The following is a 14,927-nucleotide window of genomic DNA, read 5'->3' as shown; positions in this document are numbered from 1 at the left end:
TTAGGTGGTACCACTATCTGTTCAACAACTGTCCAGTCTTCATCGGCAGGTCTATGAGGAGGTCTCCATTTCCTCCTCAAAACCCCGTTTGCCATATAATAGCCTTCCGGAACTCCTTTCAGCTCAGCTTCTGACAGAGCCAACTGTGCTATTTGGTAGATCTCTGGATCAGCTTGCTGTGCTGCAATGAAAGACGATCTGTTAAACATTGGATTATCTAAATCCCCAAGTAAGGTTTCAGATGCCTGATTTTATGTTCTTGGTGCCCCTTTTACCTCCGACAATGGATCCTGTTTAGCCATTGCTCGGGTAACTACACACGCAGGAAATATTCCCGGAACTTGTTCCTGTAATTGCTCCATTTCCTTAATTTCACATGGTTCCTCTGTAGCCATAGGAGAAACTGATATTTTTGATCCTGCCAAATCATTTCCTAGGAGTAGATCAATTCCTTTTACTGGTAAACTGTGGAGAACACCTTCTTCTTTTCTTTCTTTTGGGCCTCCTTATCTCGAGAGACAATGGATACGCGCCTGGAGGTGGTCAGTGGTTTGTGAAGCAGCGCCTGGAGTGGCTATAAAGGCCAATTCTGGAGTGACAGGCTCTTCCACAGGTGCTGCAGAGAAATTTGTTTGTTGGGGCTGTTGCACAGTTGGCTCTCCCCTTGCGCCTCTGTCTTTTTTCCTGCCAACTACTAAGTCTCTTCGACTCGCCACAATTTAGCCCTGTCTTTATGGCTGCCCGCCAGCTCTGGCGAATGCTGGCAACTGACTCCCACGACTTGTGATCAATGTCACACGATTTCATGTCGCGTTTGCAGACGTCTTTATAACGGAGACATGGACGGCCGGTGGGTCTGATACCAGTGGCGAGCTCGCTGTACAATGTGTCTTTGGGGATCCTGCCATCTTCCATGCGGCTCACATGGCCAAGCCATCTCAAGCGCCGCTGACTCAGTAGTGTGTATAAGCTGGGGGTGTTGGCCGCTTCAAGGACTTCTGTGTTGGAGATATAGTCCTGCCACCTGATGCCAAGTATTCTCCGAAGGCAGCGAAGATGGAATGAATTGAGACGTCGCTCTTGGCTGGCATACGTTGTCCAGGCCTCGCTGCCGTAGAGCAAGGTACTGAGGACACAGGCCTGATACACTCGGACTTTTGTGTTCCGTGTCAGTGCGCCATTTTCCCACACTCTCTTGGCCAGTCTGGACATAGCAGTGGAAGCCTTTCCCATGCGCTTGTTGATTTCTGCATCTAGAGACAGGTTACTGGTGATAGTTGAGCCTAGGTAGGTGAACTCTTGAACCACTTCCAGAGCGTGGTCGCCAATATTGATGGATGGAGCATTTCTGACATCCTGCCCCATGATGTTCGTTTTCTTGAGGCTGATGGTTAGGCCAAATTCATTGCAGGCAGACGCAAACCTGTCGATGAGACTCTGCAGGCATTCTTCAGTGTGAGATGTTAAAGCAGCATCGTCAGCAAAGAGGAGTTCTCTGATGAGGACTTTCCGTACTTTGGACTTCGCTCTTAGACGGGCAAGGTTGAACAACCTGCCCCCTGATCTTGTGTGGAGGAAAATTCCTTCTTCAGAGGATTTGAACGCATGTGAAAGCAGCAGGGAGAAGAAAATCCCAAAAAGTGTGGGTGCGAGAACACAGCCCTGTTTCACACCACTCAGGATAGGAAAGGGCTCTGATGAGGAGCCACCATGTTGAATTGTGCCTTTCATATTGTCATGGAATGAGGTGATGATACTTAGTAGCTTTGGTGGACATCCGATCTTTTCTAGTAGTCTGAAGAGACCACGTCTGCTGACGAGGTCAAAGGCTTTGGTGAGATCAATGAAAGCAATGTAGAGGGGCATCTGTTGTTCACGGCATTTCTCCTGTATCTGACGAAGGGAGAACAGCATGTCAATAGTCGATCTCTCTGCACGAAAGCCACACTGTGCCTCAGGGTAGACGCGCTCGGCCAGCTTCTGGAGCCTGTTCAGAGCGACTCGAGCAAAGACTTTCCCCACTATGCTGAGCAGGGAGATTCCACGGTAGTTGTTGCAGTCACCGCGGTCACCTTTGTTTTTATAGAGGGTGATGATATTGGCATCGCGCATGTCCTGGGGTACTGCTCCCTCGTCCCAGCACAGGCATAGCAGTTCATGTAGTGCTGAGAGTATAGCAGGCTTGGCACTCTTGATTATTTCAGGGGTAATGCTGTCCTTCCCAGGGGCTTTACCGCTGGCTAGGGAATCAATGGCATCACTGAGTTCCGATTTGGTTGGCTGTATGTCCAGCTCATCCATGACTGGTAGAGGCTGGGCTGCATTGAGGGCAGTCTCAGTGACAGCATTCTCCCTGGAGTACAGTTCTAGGTAGTGCTCAACCCAGCGGTCCATCTGTTTGCGTTGGTCAGTGATTATGTCCCCCGATTTAGATTTGAGGGGGGTGATCTTCTTGATGGTTGGCCCAAGAGCTCTCTTCATGCCATCATACATTCCTCTGATGTTTCCGGTGTCTGAGGCCAGCTGAATATGACTGCATAGGTGTTGCCAGTAGTCGTTTGCGCAACGCCTAGCTGTTCTTTGTGCAGTACTTCTGGCTGCTTTAAGTGCTGCGGATGTTAAATCGCTGGGGGCTTCCTATAATAAAAGCAAAATACTGCGGATGCTGGAAATCTGAAACAAAAACAAGAAATGCTGGATTCACTCAGCAGGTCTGGCAGCATCTGTGGAAAGAGAAGCAGAGTTAACGTTTTGGGTCAGTGACCCTTCTTCGGAACTGACAAATATTAGAAAAGTCACAGATTATAAACAAGTGAGGTGGGGGTTGGGCAAGAGATAACAAAGGAGAAGGTGCAGATTGGACCAGGCCACATAGCTGACCAAAAGGTCACGGAGCAAAGGCAAACAATATGTTAATGGTGTGTTGAAAGACAAAGCATTAGTACAGATTAGGTGTGAATATACTGAATATTGAACAGCAGCAAGTGCAAACCTGAAGAAAAACAACCTGAAAAAAACAGTGGGTAAGCAAACTGAACAAACTAAGATGAAATGAAATAAATGCAAAAAAAGATTGTAAAAAATGTAAAAAGGAATGCAAAAAAAAGGGAAGAAAAAATGACTAAAAATGAAAGTAAAGTGGGGGGCTGTCATGCTCTGAAATTATTGAACTCAATGTTCAGTCTGGCAGGCTGTAGTGTGCCTAATCGGTAGATGAGATGCTGTTCCTCGAGCTTGCGTTGATGTTCACTGGAACACTGCAGCAATCCCAGGACAGAGATGTGAGCATGAGAGCAGGGGGGAGTGTTGAAATGGCAAGCAACCGGAAGCTCAGGGTCCTGCTTGCGGACTGAGCGGAGATGTTCCGCAAAGCGGTCACCCAGTCTGCGCTTGGTCTCCCCAATGTAGAGGAGACCACACTGTGAGCAGCGAATACAGTATACTACATTGAAAGAAGTACAAGTAAATCGCTGCTTCACCTGAAAGGAGTGTTTGGGGCCTGGGATAGTGAGGAGAGAGGAGGTAAATGGGCAGGTATTACACCTCCTGCGATTGCAAGGGAAGGTGCCCTGGGACGGGGACGAGGTGGTGGGGGTAATGGAGGAGTGGACCAGGGTGTCGCGGAGGGAACGATCCCTTCGGAATGCTGACAGGGGAAGGGAGGGGAAGATGCGACTGGTAGTGGCATCACGCTGGAGGTGGCGAAAATGGCGGAGGATGATCCTTTGGATATGGAGGCTGGTGGGATGAAAAGTGAGGACAAGGGGAACCCTGTCACGGTTCTGGGAGGGAGGGGAAGGGGTGAGGGTAGAGGTGCGGGGAATGGGTCGGACACGGTTGAGGGCCCTGTCAACCACAGTGGGGGGAAATTCTCGGTTGAGGAAAAAGGAGGTCATATCAGAAGCACCGTCATGGAAGGTAGCATCATCAGAGCAGATGCGTCGGAGACGGAGAAACTGATAGGTTTCCCTGCCTCACTTACAGGATATGCAGTTACTCTTCCCTTTGACAAAAATTCGTTATAACTTTCAGGTATTTTATTCTTAACCTCTACACTCCTCTTAGTTTTAGTATCTGGTTTCACATTCACAGCTGTCGTTAAAGCTATAGCTTGGTCTGCTATACTCTCAATCAGAGTCTTTTCCTCTGCACTAACTTTGCATACCCCAACAAGTCCTATGGGTTTACCTCGCAATTTCCAGCACTCGGAACGAAGCTGACCCGTTTTGTTGCAATGATAACACTTTGGCTTGCGGACCTCACTTCTACCCTCAGCATCTTCCTTTCTGACCTGAGGTGGTGATTCTGGGGCATTCCCAGCTGTTCCTTCTTGTCCCCGGCTACTTGCCTTCCTTTCACTCTTACACTTTCTATTCTTCTTGGGTTTATGGAGGTGACGGACTAAATAGGTTGACTTATTCACAAGCTCAAAATCATCAGCAATCTCTGTTACTTGCCTAGCTTTCAAAACTTTCAGGTTATCTATACGAGTTCTCACTACTGAAGGAATGGAGTTTTTAAACTCTTCTAAGAGAATCAATTCTCGAAGGTTCTCATATGTGGTTTCTATCTTTAATGCACGTATCCAACGGTCAAAATTCATTTGCTTCACCCTCTCAAATTCTAAATATGTCTGCCCAGTCAATCTCCATAAGTTCCTACACTTCTGATGATAAGCTTCAGGGACTAACTCATACGCAGAGAAAATAGCCTTTTTTGCCATCTCATAATCTGCTTTCTGAAGAGGCATTTGCATGGCATAAGCTTCATAAGCTCTGCCTACCAACCTGCCCTAAGTAAGCAATGTCCAGCTTTCTTTTGGCCATTTCATGTTTGGCTATTTTTTCAAAAGATATGAAAAATGCCTCTACTTCCCTTTCCTCGAACTTAGGCAGAGCCTGTATAAATTTAAACAACTTCTCGCTGGGTCCTGTTCTAAATTCAGATTCCTCCTGACCCGAATTTTCCATGGATTTAAGACTACCCCTTTGTCTTAGTTCCATCTCTTTTAGCCTAAATTCCCTCTCTTTTCTCTTACACTCTTTCTGAAGTTTAAGTTTTCTTATTACTATTGCTTTTTCCTTTTCAAGTTTTCTTAATTCTTTTTCTACCTCATGTTTTTTCATTTCTAACTGTATCCTAGCCAATACCACTGCATCACTCCCGGACCTTCATGTCTCTTGTATTCCCTTTCTTGTTCCACATATTGCCCTTCATCTATATCATCATCATCATATTTTACTAATTCCTGATGTTCGGCTATTATGTCAATTATCTCTGCTTTTTTGGCACCTGATTTCAATTCCAACCCCAATTTCGCTGGCAATTCTTTTAATTTGTTCTTAGTTAAATTCATCAAGTCACTCAGGGAAACATTCTGCTTTCCTAAAAACTCTGCTACAACCATTAATGCCATAACAATGGTATAGAATGTACTTTATTATACAAGAGACCTGGTTCTTTTAATTTCTTTGTAATTGGTGTCAGATTTCGATCCCAACAATCGAGTTTCTAATTGATAAGATCCCAGACTCGATAGCAATTAATTTGATGCCAAACGCAGGACCCCAATTTAAATAAGTTATCCCAGAGATGAGTAATTACTATGATTCCAAATGCGAGCCCTCCAAATTAGTCTGATTCTGATCCCAGATGCGAGCCACCAAATTAAATATGATTCAACTGCGAGCGAGCCCCCAATTAAGATATGATTCAAATCCAGAAACCCAATTAATATGAGATTCAAATCTTGAGCGAGCCCCCAATTAATATGTTATTCAAGTTGCGGACGAGCCCCCACTAAATATGTTACGACTGACTGCTCCAGTCAAAGCCCCCAATCAAAATATACAATTCTGATTGTGGTGGGACCAACGCACTGTGAATTCAATCCCGTCCCTCCACAGATCGGCTGATATATCATTTAAAACTTTCCAAATTAAAGAAAGACCCAGCCAAATTGTACCATCTATTAATGCCCAAATGAGGCTAACAAAACCAGGTGTCTTTAAATCAACAAGTTAACTCTTTAATTAGAAGAGCTAAATTCTTGAACACTATGAAGATATAAACAACATTTAAAATAGAAAAAATGAGAGTCCTTGCGAATTTGAAGACCTCACAGAATGTTGTTTGACTTTTTTTAGAATTTTGAGAGATAATAATAATTAAACAGACTAAAAATCCTCTTCCTTCAGTTTAAATGGTTGAGAGCTCTTTTTCCAGGTGCTGTCATCACAGCTGTGACCTCTGTCTGTGTGGTTTTTTTTTTAAGATTGCTTTTTTAGATTTTGAGATACAGCACTGAAACAGGCCCTTCGGCCCACCGAGTCTGTGCCGACCATTAACCACCCATTTATACTAATCCCATATTCCTACCACATCCTCACCTGTCCCTATATTCCCCTACCACCTACCTATACTAGGGACAATTTATAATGGCCAATTTACCTATTAACCTGCAAGTCTTTTGGCTGTGGGAGGAAACCGGAGCACCCGGAGGAAACCCATGCAGACACAGGGAGAACTTGCAAACTCCACACAGGCAGTACCCAGAATTGAACCCGGGTCGCTAGAGCTGTGAGGCTGCGGTGCTAACCACTGCGCCACTGTGTTCAGTTAGAACAAACTGTCTTCAACTAAAAGCCAGTTCAAAATTGAATTGTAACAAATGTATCGCTTGCTACTCACTCCCAGTAGCTGTATCTATGGTAACCAGAATGCATCCTTTGAATCACAGTCTCCAAATGGCTGTTTCGAACGGCAATCAAAAATGCACCTTTCTATAACTCCTGAGGCTTGCCAGTTCTTAAAGCAATACTGATCCTCCGCAAACCTTGAAGGCAAACCGCATATTCCCGAAAAAAAACGACAGGACCATAACAACATCATGTGACTTACCTATTCAGAGCCAAATTTGGTTACCCTAGACCCTTAGGGTGGCGCAGTGGTTAGCATCACAGCCTCACAGCTCCAGTGAACCTGGTTTGGTTCTGGGTACTGCCTGTGTGGAGTTTGCAAGTTCTCCCTGTGACTGTGTAGGTTTCCTCTGGGTGCTCCAGTTTCCTCCCACATGCCAAAGACTTGTGGGTTGATAGGTAAATTGGCCATTGTAAAAAATTGCCCCTAGTGGTGGTAGGAGAACTGTGGGGATGTGAGAGGGAAAATGGGATTAATGTAGAATTATTATAAATGGGTGGTTGATGGTCAGCGTCAACTCGGTGGGCTGAAGGGCCTGTTTCAGTTCTGTATCTCTCTAGGACCTCATTCCTAGGTGCTGTTAATGTATACAGACATATCTTAGAAAGTATTAATCACAAGCCTGAGGGAACTTGAGGAAACATAGTTTGACCCTGCAGCTTCTTCAAACTGAAACACATACCTTTTATTCTCTGTTACACTAAGTTAGCATAGATCAGGTATACCAATTAATCCCAATTGTGGTAAATTACTCACTATAGAATAGAGGGTGCCCATTATATGTCACGCGAACGCAAGAGGGAGGAAATATTGACATCACGCATAAGAACAGGAGCAGGATTAGGCCAAATGATCCCTTGAGCCTGCTCTGCCATTCAATAAGGTCGGGGTTGATCTAATCTTGGCCTCAACTCTACTTTCCTGCCTGTTCCCCATAATTCTGTGTTTCCCCCATACTTCAAGAATCTGTCTATCTCATCCTTGAATTCAATGACCCAACCTCCACAGCTCTCTGGGTACAGAAGTCCAAAGATTCACGACCCTCTGAGAAAAGAAATTCCTCCTCATCTCCATCTTAAATGAGCGACTCCTTATTCTGAAACTATGCCTCCAGTTCTCGATTCCCCCATGAGGGGGAACATCCTCTCAGCATCTACCCTGTTAAGCCCACTCAGAATCTTATTTTTCAATAAGATCACCTCTCATTCTTCTAAACTCCAATGAGTATCGGTCCAATCTGCTCAACCTTTCCTCATAAAACAACCCCTTCAACCCTGGAATCAACCGAGCGAACCTTCTATGAACTGCCTCCAATGCAGGTATATTCCTGTTTACATAAGGAGATCAAAACTGTACACAGTACTCTAGGTGCAGGCCAACCTACTGCCCATATTTATATAAAATAATTCACAGAAAAAAACACACAAAATATTGATCAGTGCAATGCATGTTTGAAAGAACATGGACTTACAGTAGATTAATAATCTTTTCATAAAGTTGTGTTAGTTTTTCTTAGTTTTGTGAGAGATTTGCTTCCAACCCAAGGAGTTAATTCCGTTCTTTGATTTCAGTATTCAGACAACATGGAGATTTAATAAATCAAAAAACAGGTGGTGGCAGCCAAACAAAGAAGGACTCTGAGTTCAGTGGCCTTGGTCTTTAGGCAAGAGTGACAGCCAGATGGTCTTATTAATCATGATACTGTATGAATCGATATGACTCAATGATAAGGATAGCTGCTCTCTTCCTCAAGTTTCCATGGACTGAGTTAATATTTTCAAAGATTTGTCTGTGTACGTTAGTGATACCACGGAGAAGAATCTAGTTAACTAAAGTAGGGTTTTCTTTAAGATAAATGATTTAAGATTAGACTTGGTTCATTAACTGGTCGTAATATAGAATCTTAGAAAAAGTACAGCACAGAGGCCATTCAGCCCATTGTGCCTACGCCGGCCAAATAAACTATCTGCCCAAACTAAGCCCGCCTTCTAGCACCTGGCCCATAGCCCTGCAGGTTACAGCACCTCAGGTACATGTCTACGTACCTTTTAAAAGAATTGAGGGTCTCTGCCTCCACCACCATTCTTGCAGCGAATTCAGACACCCACCACCCTCTGGCTGAAAAAGTTTCCCCTCATGTCCCCTCTAATTCTTCTACCACTCACCTTAAATCTATATCCCCTGGCAACTGACCTCCCCACCAGGTGAAACAGGTCCTTTCTGTCCACTCTATCTATAATTTTGTACACCTCCATTAAGTCACCCCTTAGTCTCCTCAAATCCAGGGAAATCAACCTGAGCCTCTCCAATCTTTCCTCATAGCTGCAACCTTCAAACCCTGGCAACATTCTTGTAAATCTCCTCTGTACTCTCTCCAGAGCAATTATGTCCTTTCTGTAATGTGGTGACCAGAATTGCACGCAATACTCCAGCTGTGGCCTAATCAACACGCTATACAGTTCCAGCATCACATCCCTGCTTTTGTACTGTATACCTCAGCCAATAAAGGAAAGCAATCCATATGCCTTCTTCACCACTCTATCCACCTGTGCTGCCACCTTCAGGGACCTGTGGACATGCACTCCTAGGTCTCTCACCTCTTCTACTCCTCTCAGTATCCTCCCGTTTATTGTATATTCCCTCGCTTTATTTGCCCTCCCCAAATGCAATACCTAACGCTTCTCTGGATTGAATTCCATTTGCCACTTTTTGCCAACTCAGCCAAAACATTGATATCATTCTGGAGTCCATGGCTTTCCTCCTCACTATTAACTACAAGATCAATTTTTGTGTCATCAGCAAATTTCCCAATCATGCCTCCCACATTTAAGTCCAATTCATTAATATATACCACAAACAGCAAGGGACCCAACACTGAACCCTGTGGAACACCACTGGAAAACGTTTTCCATTCACAAAAATATCCGCTGACTGCTACCCTTTGTTTCCTGTCACTGAGCCAATTCTGGAACCAACCTGCCACCTTCCCCTGTATCCCATGGGCTTTCATTTTACTGACCAGTCTGCCATGCGAGACCTTGTCAAATGCCTTACTAAAATCCATGTAAACCACATCCACTGCACTACCCTCATCAATCCTCCTGGTCACTTCCTCAAAAAACTCAATCAAGTTAGTAAGACATGACCTTCCCCTAACAAATCCATGCTGACTATCCTTGATTAATCCATGCCTTTCTAAGTGACAGTTTATCCTGTCCCTCAAAATAGATTCTAACAATTTACCCACCACCAAAGTCAGACTGACTGGCCTACAATATGGGGACGGTTAAGGAAAGGTTCATGAAGTTGAGAGTTTGTGAAGTATTAATAGTCCAAGTTTCTAAGTACTGATACAAGTACAACGGAACAAACCGCCAAGTTAGTTACAGTACATACCAAGTTTGCTAAACTAGACAAAGATTATTCGCCCAAGGTATACCCAAAATGTGACCCCAGAGCATCATCTTAGATAGTGAACAAAATTCTGTTACATTGTTACGAAGTTGAACCCAGCTGAGGCATTAAGCTACTTTTGTACCTATGATTTACATTTTTTAGTTCATTATTAAATATACAATTTCCTTTGTTGTAACATCCAATACTTAACTAATAGCAGCATTGACCATATCCTTAAATTGTAGATAAATAAAAAGGTGTGAATGATATGGCCGGAATTTTACCTTTTTCGTTGCTCCCGCTCCGCAGCTAGCTGCTGCCCCCATTGAGCACTAGTCATCCAATTAGTGGCTCGGTGGCGTATTTATGTCAGAAAAGGGCATGCGCGGGCGGGAGAGTGAGCGTTGGCGGGGGCGGGGCTAGAGTCAGAAGAGGGTGCTGAAAGCCATTTAAAAGGGCTTTCAGCAACCTCAGTGGCTCGGAGAGGCTTATTTGCAGCAAACAGCACGTTGGGAGGAGCAGCATATTGGAAATAGGAATACAACTGCCTGAGGGTGAAAGGAGTGAAGCAAGAATTAAAGGGCCCACCCATCCAGTAATTTTTAATAGACCCACTTGTGGCAACAGCAGAGAGATGCAACCGCATGGCACCCAGGTTCTCTGAAGACTCCCTGCATGTCCTCCTCCAGGTGGCTGAGACAAAGCGGGAGGTCCTCTTCCCAAAGACAGAAGGAGGAGGCCTCCCCAAGTCACCGAGAAGGCGTGGCTGGCGGTAGCAGAGGAAGCCAGCAGCCGCAGGGTAGTGAGGAGGACATGGCTACAGTGCCTCAAGCGGGTGAATGACCTTCTGTGCTCTGCCAGGGTAAGGGGAATTTCGCAGTCCTCGCAGCTTTTAACTGCTATGGGAGGGTCAATGGGGGCTGATGCTGCAAAGTCGAAGCCATCCATCTTCAGTGATTGGCTGCAGCCCTGCCTTGGGCCATATACTGGACACATCTGAGATGCACAATGGTCCAGAGGTGTGCCATCTGTGCACTTCAATGGCATTGGTTCCAGATGCAGCATTCAGCACAAGGGGTGAGTGGGTGCTCTTTCAAGTCAAGGAACTGAACTAATTGCCATGTGTCTCCACAGAAGAGTACACACAATGCCCGAGAGAGGGCCCAGACCAGAGGCGGGATGGCCAGCCTCGCCTTTCTCACCAGAGTGGAGGAGGATGCTTGCAGGGGAGGACAGAGGACGCTCAGTAACTGATGGTGAGGCCGGCGCACCTGGCCAGGAGGGTGATCTCCCCAGTCTGTGGTCGATGAGTAGGTGGGGGGGGGGGGGGGGGGGGAGGGTCTAATTGGTTCAAGCAATGAAGGTTGCTCGCAAGGTCAAAATCACAAACATGTGGCCACACTGCAGTCTATGACATGTCCCTCAGTCAGGAGTGCTGATCACAACTGATCATTCTTTTCCCCCTGCAGGTGAAACACAGCAGCGGCCAGGCAATGTCTCCAGGACACATCTGTCCACCTCTGAGGAGGAAGAGCGGACCTCAGAGGGTGCAGCGTCACATCTTCTCCCGGCACCAAGCACCAGCTCAAAGACAGTCGCCTCGGTTGGGATGTGACTCTCCTCGGATTCTTGGTCACAACCTGGTGCCAGCACCACACAAGTGCCGGACCAGCTGTCGGAGGCAGTATCAGCCGATGCCTCTGACACGCAGAGGACTGTGGGAGGCCAGGCCAGTGCACAGCCCTATGCTGATGATCATCTGTTGACATCTATCTGGCGGGAAATGCTGCAGGTGCAGCATGTGGTGGAGATCTGGCAGAGTTACCAGAGACATTGCATGCTCTGGTTCAAACTTTGGAGATCTCCGTCCACGCCATGAGTAACGCATAGTCCCTGTCCTCTGTCCATCTAGCTTCCTCCAATGACAGATTGGCAGCTGCTGTGGAGGGCCGGATCTTGGAGGCCCTGCAGAACCTCACAGAGAAAGTGAGCTCCATGGACCAGTGCCTTAGTGAGCTGTCTATGAGGCTCCTGCAACATCAAGAAGCTGCTCATCTCTCGGAGGTCAGCAGAGAGGCCCAATTAAGCCTCGAGAGGGCACAGGAGCAGCAGCAGAATTCATATGGGGGCTCCTCTCAGGGCGCTCCTGGTGCATCCTGCAGCTCCGTGACCCCTCTACCAGTGACATCAGCATTGCATAATCCCAGGGTGTCAGAGGATGGTCCTGAGATTGCTCAGGGTCACCTCAACATTCCGGGGCCCGCATGCCCTTGGCAGGCAGAGGACAACCTCCAAAGTCATCCAAAACAACGGGGCAGCCTGAACAGCCACCTGTCTCTGCCATGGCTGGTGGCGAGGGATCGTCCACACGCATGAGCACTCACAAATGTTATCAAAAAAGCACAATAACTGGACTACAAGGTCACTGGTGCACTTTGTAAATATTTATTTGCTGTTATAACTCACTAAAAATTATTAAATTTTTCACAGCATTTTCTCTGTCACATGTCAATGTTTAGGCGATCTGTTTGTTCTGCATGAGGATACTTGGGGAGCTGGCACATTCGGGCCATGTGGTGGTTGAGGGAAAGGTGGGCTGTAGCAGCTGAGATTTCCCCCTGACGGGGAGTGCTTCTGCGGTTCCAGCGCATGTGAATGCCTCATTTCAGAATGACATGTCAGTCGCTGGGTGATGAGCCTCTGTTCAGGAGAAATGCCCGAGTATTCGAGCCTCCTGGGCCTCCCTTGCACTTAACTCCCGCAAACCTCCAGCTCCCTCCCCCCTCCGTTCAGGTGTCTGTGCCCCCTCTTCCTCAGCCGTTTCACCATCCTCGTCTGTGGATGCCTCCCGCTGAACGCAGTCCTGATCCTTCAGGGCCTCCCCCTTCTCCATTGCCATGTTATGTAAGGCACAGCAGAAGACAACAATGCGAGATACCCTTGCTGGCAAGTACTGTAGGGCATCACCTGAGCGATCGAGACACCTAAATCTCATTTTGAGAAGACCTATGGTTTGCTCTATGGTAACGCTGGTCATCGCATGGCTCACATTGTACCGTTCCTCTGCCTCATTTCGTGGGTTCCTCACCGGTGTCATCAGCCATGTCTTCAGCAGATAACCCCTGTAGCCAAGTATCCATCCTTGCAAGCATTCAGGAGGGCTTAATAGTGCTGGCACCTGGGAGTTCTGGGGAATGACCTCTTCCAGGATAACAAGCACACACCTGCAATATACCCTTACGATGGTCACAGACAAGTTGCACATTCATTGAGTGAAACCCTTTTCGATAAATGAAGGCCCCTGACTGATCTGTCGGTGCCATATGCGTGTAGCCAATTACACCTTGGACCATGGGGAACCCACCAATGGCGCTGAAGCCTCTGGCTCTCTCAGCCTGACTGGTGGCGTCCATCTGAACTGGCTGGCACGCCTGAATGCCACATTAATGCAGCGAGACTCTGCAGATGTTGCCTGATGTGTAGAGGTTTAGAGTGACTGTTAGCTTCAGTGTGACCAGCAACGGATGGCCACCCACGCAGTTGGAAGCGACCTCCACTGCCAGCATCTCACTCAGAGATGTGACAGTCTCTTGGGATAACAGCAGTCTTCTTCAGCACTGGCACTCTGGCATTTGCAGAACTCTCAAATGCGGGCAGCAGCCCTTGCCTGCTGGGCAGGCTCGTCTCCTCACAGGTGGTTGCACCCGGTGCACTTTGTGAGCTTCTTCTCCTACCCCATTACCAGGCTGCACTTGACCAGCAGGTTGCTGATTTCCTTGGCCAGTTGTCCTCCTGTTCCTCCTTGTGGCGTAGTCGTCATTAGATGAGCCGCTTCCCCAGTGGACAATTCCACGGCTGCAGTGTCCCAGAGATGAGGACAGGTATTTTCAGCCTGCTGCAAGGACAGGCACTCACAACCCCCCTCCCCTACAGAATATATCAGTGCTGCTGTGGCCCGACCAGGAGTAACTAACACTCAGGTGAACCAGCAGAAACAACCCCAAACTTCAAAATAGATTTGTGCCCCATCACAGAATAATGAAAAAAAAAGTACCTCCAACTCCTTCACAGATACACTGATTGCTGCTTTTTTAAAGCTGCTGGGTTCCGGACTCCCCCTTCGACACGTTTGGCAGATGTTAAATGTGACAGCCGACGTAAAATGGCTGTCAATTGGATTTCAGACTACCTCAGTTGGTCCGTAATTGCTGCAAAGTGGATGGCAAATGGCGTCTTGATCTCGCCCGCCGTCCAACCTGCGTAAAATGGGTTTGAGCGTCATGACGTCGGGGACCCGACCTGATGTCATCGCCTGCCATTTTGTGCCTCGGCCACCTCGGAGGGTGCACTTTTTTGCAGGTAAAATTCCAGCTTATATCTCTGTATCTGCCTCCATCTTGGATGTCTCTAGCACGTAAAGCTAAGTTGCATTCACTCAGTGTTGCACTCTGATCCTGTTGACTAATTTGGTTTGGTCAATAATTGACATCTTTCAGACTAGATTATGTAGAGCAGTACAGAGAGAGCCAATTTGATCCAGCTCAGATACATATGCAACATTGGTGTAAAGGAGTAAGACTCAACGGGCATCCTTCCAATAGCATGGGTCGAATTGGTGATTTATCAATACATTACACCTTGAAAGTATTTGCCTGGGATTTGGCATTTGTATTACCTAGTTCCTTGAAATGGAAAGGTTCTTTGGATGGATTGACTTATTGAAACAGTAAACAGTTGCAACTTGTATCTTTCAGAATGATATGGTGTATGCAGAATATGTGAGCCTTCAATATCAATGTCCTCATCAGAACCAAAAATTAGACGCCAGAATT

This window comes from Heterodontus francisci, chromosome 9, assembly GCF_036365525.1.
Source record: "Heterodontus francisci isolate sHetFra1 chromosome 9, sHetFra1.hap1, whole genome shotgun sequence".
Lineage (NCBI taxonomy): Eukaryota > Metazoa > Chordata > Chondrichthyes > Heterodontiformes > Heterodontidae > Heterodontus > Heterodontus francisci.
The sequence above is the reverse complement of the archived record's forward strand: the minus strand, read 5'-3'. Positions refer to the sequence as shown.